Source organism: Nannobrachium achirus (assembly GCF_963921795.1).
Source record: "Nannobrachium achirus genome assembly, chromosome: 22".
Taxonomy (NCBI): Eukaryota; Metazoa; Chordata; class Actinopteri; order Myctophiformes; family Myctophidae; genus Nannobrachium; species Nannobrachium achirus.
The window spans coordinates 38,990,744-38,998,243 of record NC_137829.1 but is presented as its reverse complement, the minus strand read 5'-3'; positions in this window follow the sequence as shown (position 1 = coordinate 38,998,243).

Below are 7,500 nucleotides of genomic sequence, written 5' to 3'. Positions count from 1 at the left end.
GAGGCGTTGTGTGCTTGTAGATCTGCGGTTTTCACTACTTTTGTGCGACCGCCTTGTATGGTGAAGCAGGGCTTTACTTTGCGAAGAAATGTACAAATTTGAAACTTGGAGATACGAGGTTTCTGCCCGACAGTGACGATATGAACAAGCTCTACATGAGAGCAGTGATATGTGTGGATCTAACACTGTATCTCTACACTGTAGCCTTTTATTGTTTTAAATATGTAATAGCCCTGTCTACACATTAAAGGCTTTTTTAAACTCAAATCCTTGCTTAAGCGTGGGCTTGGAGCAAACCTATCTCGATGGGAGCCCTCTTGAGTGACATCAGAAATGTAAATAATTCAATGCTTCATAACTATGTAATATTTCAGAAAAACTACAATATATATCCGAGAACTGGAGTGATATGATGTGATCCACTTTTTAGGGGCATTATTCTGGCCTTCATCAACTGCAGTCATCTGATTGATTAATTTAGGGAGACAGTAATCAAGTCTACTGAAGATGAGCACATGGATAAGTTTTTCCAAATACAGTAATTCATTTAATCCTTGATACTGTATTATTCTTTAGGCGACAGTAGCCTGAATTTATAATTGTCTAAATATAACTTCAAATTCAGATCTGAGTCTATGACTACATCAAAGATTGCTGGCTTTGTGCTGTGGTTTTTAACACCAACCGATTGAAGCTGAGCATTGATTTTCAATCGTTCTTCCTTGGCTCAAAAAACAACAACAATTGCTTAAAATCCAAGCACATCTAATTCATTACATTTACTCAAGATGTGTGCGTCGTCTACAAAATATGGTAACACATGTTTTTTTTCCCATAATCTGAGTCAGGAATAAGGAAAACGTAACGATTAAAACTTAACAACCAATTTATTTCAGCAGTGTGATGAGAACTGGGAGGGGAACAAGCAGATGGGCGACAGTTTTCAAGTGCTGCTCAGATGCTCTTCGTGCATTGATGTATTTGGGTGTTTCCAGGGCGATGGTGGGATATGTTTTGTCCCCAAGGGGTCAGAGGATATTTACCAACGAGTTAGAGAAAGAGTTTGTGCTTCACATCCACAGAGCATTTCCCCCAAGAAATAATGAATTTAAGATAGCCTATCGTCACTGTCAGGGCGGAAACCTCGTATCTCCAAGTTTCACATTTGTATATATATATATATTTTTTTCCCCTCGTAAATTAAAGCCCTTCTTCATCATACAAAAGTGTGACACAAAAGTAGTGAAAATAGCAGAAATACAAGCACAACGCCTCGCAATGCAAGGTGTTGTGTGCTTGTAGATCTGCTATTTTCACTATTTGAAATCGATTTTTTTAATATTTAAAAATGGAACGTTTTGGACATAGGCCTACAAGGTTTCCACCCGCCCCGACAACGACGATATTTCATGTATTAATTTGTCTCACATCACACCTTATAATAACGTGTTTTAGCACAGTCCAGAGCATTTAAAGTATGCCGGATCCACGTTACAGGATACACGACATTATCATTATTCATACAGCATTTATATAGTATTTCAGTACAGACTGTGACACTTGTTTCAGTAGAAAGATAGACACACACACACACACACACACACACACACACACACACACACACACACACACACACACACACACACACACACACACACAGAGAGAGAGCATTTTTTGCACGTGTGTGTATGTGCGATTGTGTGTGCGTGCATGTGGGTGTAGCATGAAGAAGCTGACAGAAGAAACAGCAGCAGCCTCTGCAACCTTTGACCTTAACTGGAGATTAGCGTTGGCGGTTGTTCAGGCTAATTCTAACATCAACAGCTAACTGATTATATTATACCCTCCCCCCACCTCTCTCTCTCTCTCTCTCTCTCTCTCTCTCTCTCTCTCTCTCTCTCTCTCTCTCTCTCTCTCTCTCTCTCTCTCTCTCTCTCTCTCTCTCTCTCTGCCTTTCTTCCTTCAGATGAATGACTGCCCTCTCTTCTATCTGTAATTAAATCACTTCCTCTTTTGACCACATGTGTGACTGACACTTCACAGACACCAGTCATATTGACGGTGGACCGACCAATAATCATCAAAACTCACATGATACACTCATATAAACATACATACACGCACTAGTACACATACATAGTGTACATGTATGTGTGTGCACACGCACGCACGCACGCGCACACACACACACACACACACACACACACACACACACACACAACACACACACACACACACACACACACACACGCACACACGCACACGCGCGCACACACACACACAGTGCAACATCATTACATTAGGTGTCAATTGACCCTGGGGCTATTAACTGTTGACCTGGCTTAGTGTCCTGTCAATACGTGTTGAGAGAGAGAGAATGAGTGTGTTTTTGTGTGTGTGTGTGTGTGTGTGTGTGTGTGTGTGTGTGTGTGTGTGTGTGTGTGTGTGTGTGTGTGTGTGTGTGTGTGTGTGTGTGTGTGAGAGAGAGTGCATGCGTTCGTGCGTGCGTGCGTGCGTGCGTGCGTGCGTGCGTGCGTGCGTGCAAGTGTTCAGAGACAAAGTGAAACTATTGATGGATTGATTGATTGATTGATTGATTGATTGATTGACATGTGTCTGTGTGTGTAGAATCTAGGAGCAGTTTTACAATAACTTATATCTACAATCCACACTTGTTTATAAATGACAATCAACTTAATAGCCTACATGCTGTACACCCAGGTGACCATGCGTGAGAGAAAAAGGAAGGGAAAAAAGACAAACACATTGAGCCTGTTGTTGAAGTGTGCTGTGTTATAAACATGCCTTAATGTATTTTTCTTATTATTTATCATTGTCGAAATGGTATATACAATAACCAAATTGCTTTGCCAATAATGTCTCTGAAATTTCCTGCCAATGAAGCTCATCAAACTGAATTGAAATTGAAAGGAAAGAGAGAGAGAGAGATTGAGAGAGATAATATCTCCAGCAAGATCTATTCTCTCGCGCACACACACACACACACACACACACACACACACACACACACACACACACACACAGACACACACACACACACACACACACACACACACACACACACACACACACACACACACACATCAATAAATAGATCAAATGAATGGGGGAAAATGAAGCATCGTGAGAGGAACAAGTGTTTGGAGCGAGCAGTGGAGTATTGACAGTCCCTGCCGTCCACTCCTGTGGTCATGGAAGCCATATTGATCCTGAGATCTCGTATCATTGTTGTTAGACTGTCCATGTACCCCATGCTGTCTCACCAGCGACTGCTCAGAAGGCCCATAGGGCAGGGGTCTTCAACGTTTTCAGGCCAGGGACCCCTTAGTTGAGAGAGAGGTGAAGCAGGGATTCCATATAGTTTCATTGTTTGGCAGCACAATCATCCGTGTATTTTGGATTCATGTCAATTTGTATTTTCAGATATTTAACCACTTGAAGTAAACACTTCGTCATTAACCTAATAAACTTGACCTTTAACTCTGTAATTAGTCTACTCTTTTTCCCCTCTACACCAAACCACTTTGCCGAAAATAGCCGCTGCGAGGCGTTGTGAGCTTGTAGATCTGCAATTTTTGGCTACAGTTCTCAGAATATGGACACTAGGGTTCAAGTTGTTAATATAAAAAGGATTGGAAGTTTTGGAGGACCCCCTGTAGTAACTCTGAGGACCCCCTATGGGTCCCGGGCCCCCTGTTGAACACCCCTTTTCTTAGCGTGAGGCAGTACAAGTACACTAGTGGTGCAGGCAAAACCGCTCATTTCAGTGAACCAATCATTTCGTTCACGGTAATGATCTGTTCAAAGGATTCGTTCACGTTCACCGTTCGTAGCGCGATCGCCCCGTGAAAAACACCTGCGCGGGAGCGTTTTTAGGGCCATTGGGAGAGTGGACGAAAGCGGGAACGTAACAGTTTAAGGTAAAGAAGTAATTGTTCATGATTCATATTCTTTTGATTTGTTCTTATGAACGAATCACTCATGAACGACACATCACTAAAGTACCCGTAATTGCCGGACTATAAGCCAGTTAGTTAGTTTTACAATGGTCTTTAACAAGGATTTATATATAGATTTTTACAGCTAATGGCCACCAATGGTGTGCTACATTTGTTTTTTTGTTCTAAATTTAGCTGGTGCGGCTTATATTCAGGTGCGGCTTATAGTCCAGCAATTACGGTACACCCCCTGGACATGACGCTAGCAGCCTCCAGTATGTCGCAAGGACGTCAGAGAAGATAGTGGCTACCATTATGCTAATTAGATTCCGCCATTTTGTTTCCGCCATTTTGAATTTCTGACGTCATCAATTTTACATGCCTGGGCATATCCTGATTATCGCCGTAGGGGGTGGTGGGTGGGGAGGGGAGGGGTGTATACATGTCTATACATGTTTATGACTCCGGTCTCTAGGGGTTACCTTATCGGTTCCCTCACATCAGCATTTTAAAAGATGACACCACAGGTGATGAGAAGATGGGCTATAGTTCTGTTTTCAAAATATTGTGGTGTGTTAACAAGACAATGTGAGATGTTAAGACCCTGGGGTGTGGGAGGCTCTGGATGGAGGGGACGTGTGTCCATAATAGAAAATAGGGGTCCCCTACCGATCCATGCATCGATGTTTGAAAAGACAATCCCACAGATGCTGAGAAGGGGGGCTAGAGTAATCTGAATAGCCCAGTGTGTTTACATGATAGTATGAGATATGCCCCCATGGGTTAGGGTGGGGGTCCATCTAGTTATGCTTTCTTATTGTGTTTTATCCTAATGAATTTAGCTCATAATCCCACATCAGCGTTTGAAAAGAAGTCTAAAACAATGGTTGAGGCCTTTTTACCATAGTCCTGACTGGGGGTACCCAACCCCTCCACAGACATGCACTGACTTATGCCGCAGGAGGCCTGGGGTATGTCCATTGTGTATCTGTAATTCATTGTGTACCTGTATTTAGTGTTTGTGGCAGTCTCATTAACTAGTTGAGTCGAAATGCGCAGACTAATTAATCTATGAATGGCTTTTGTGTTGTTAATGGTTGAGGCCTGGGCTAGGCTCTGAAGCTAGTGACATGTTAAACCGGTTTTGTTTGTTTTTTGCTAGCCTGTGACAGCTTTTGTCATAAATAAAAAAATAAAAAAATTCTAACAAAAGTATTAATGGTGGGTACAACATGTCTGGTATGTATGTGTAGACAATCTTGTTTTAAAAATGTTTATGACTGTTAGGATTAGTAATATAGCATATATAAGGATATAGATGTGTATACTGTGGTATTGTACTGGGTTGTTTAACCAGTCAGATGCATAGGGTAATGCTGAGTCTCAGAGTGTCCCCTCTGAGGCATTAGACTGACAATGGCCTTTGTCTTAGTATGATGCTAATGTTGCCCCTGTGTTTAGAAAAAGGAGAAAAAGGAATTAGCTAACAGTGTTTGAGAATAAAAAAATTGTGAAAACTGTGTACTTAAGTATAGTACTTAAGTAAATGTACTTATCTACTTACTGTTTAGTTTAAACTAGAAGAATAAAGATTTTACATTTCATTATACAAACTTGTGTGGATAAAACATAAATGAAAAAAAAAGAAGACTAGACCCCATTTATAATGTTTAAGAAGTAGTGAAAATAGCAGATCTACATGCTCGCAATACATGAAATTAGCCTACTAGGCTTTAACTTTTTTAACAATAATGCTAGGTACATCAAGACTAGTATCAGTGTAGAATTAGCTAACAGTGTTTGAGAATAAAAAAAAAATGGTGAAAACTGTGTACTTAAGTATAGTACTTAAGTAAATGTACTTATCTACTTACTGTTTAGTTTAAACTAGAAGAATAAAGATTTTACATTTCATTATACAAACTTGTGTGGATAAAACATAAATGAAAAAAGAAGACTAGACCCCATTTATAATGTTTAAGAAGTAGTGAAAATAGCAGATCTACATGCTCGCAATACATGAAATTAGCCTACTAGGCTTTAACTTTTTTAACAATAATGCTAGGTACATCAAGACTAGTATCAGTGTAGAATTAGCTAACAGTGTTTGAGAATAAAAAAAAATGGTGAAAACTGTGTACTTAAGTATAGTACTTAAGTAAATGTACTTATCTACTTACTGTTTAGTTTAAACTAGAAGAATAAAGATTTTACATTTCATTATACAAACTTGTGTGGATAAAACATAAATGAAAAAAGAAGACTAGACCCCATTTATAATGTTTAAGAAGTAGTGAAAATAGCAGATCTACATGCTCGCAATACATGAAATTAGCCTACTAGGCTTTAACTTTTTTAACAATAATGCTAGGTACATCAAGACTAGTATCAGTGTAGAATTAGCTAACAGTGTTTGAGAATAAAAAAAAAAATGGTGAAAACTGTGTACTTAAGTATAGTACTTAAGTAAATGTACTTATCTACTTACTGTTTAGTTTAAACTAGAAGAATAAAGATTTTACATTTCATTATACAAACTTGTGTGGATAAAACATAAATGAAAAAAAGAAGACTAGACCCCATTTATAATGTTTAAGAAGTAGTGAAAATAGCAGATCTACATGCTCGCAATACATGAAATTAGCCTACTAGGCTTTAACTTTTTTAACAATAATGCTAGGTACATCAAGACTAGTATCAGTGTAACCACATTTTTGTTTTAAAAATGTTTATGACTGTTAGGATTACTAAAAGTAATATAAAAACAGAGATTATATATCTATTATCTTAAAAGGAATAAAATAAGACTTTATTAGAGGCCACTCCCTGCTCTCCTAGGAGTGGTCAGTGAATGACAATAGAGGGTATCAGAGGTGGGGCTGGTGGGTCTTTGAGGGGGAGTCTATGGTGCATTATAATGGGGTTTCACAGTCAAACATCTTTCTCTGAACACCTGGACCCTTGGAGCTGACCCTATCTCGTGGAGCCTTTGTCCTCCTATTGGCCTCTGCCTGTACCATTGGACCTGAACTTCTCTGCTTTTTTTTTTTCTTCTTCTCTCTGGACCCCTTTGTTCCCTATGGGACTCAGCCTTTTTTTTTTTTTTTCTTCTCTCCTTTTTTTTTTCTCTTCTTCTTATTTTCTAGGTAGTTTTTTGGAGAGATTCAATTTTTATTTCTTCACCTGGACATCAACATAATGGCTTTTATTTCGGGTGAGTAATCATGTGTGTGTGTGTGTGTGTGTGTGTGTGTGTGTGTGTGTGTGTGTGTGTGTGTGTCTGTGTGTTTGTCAGGGTTAGGGGTAATTTTGTCAACTAAAGACTATTGCTATGGGTGGGTTGCACCAAACATGGTTTAAGCCTTAAACTGGTTTAAATCAAGTTTTATCTTTCAATCAGCTTGCACCAAACCTTAAATCTAGTTTTCATTAATCTGGTCTAGTTTTAAACCATCCTTTTAATCCTGGTTTGAATTTTCACTGTAAACCCGGATTACTGTTGTTAATCCTATTGCAGCACTACTTTAAACTAAGATTTAAA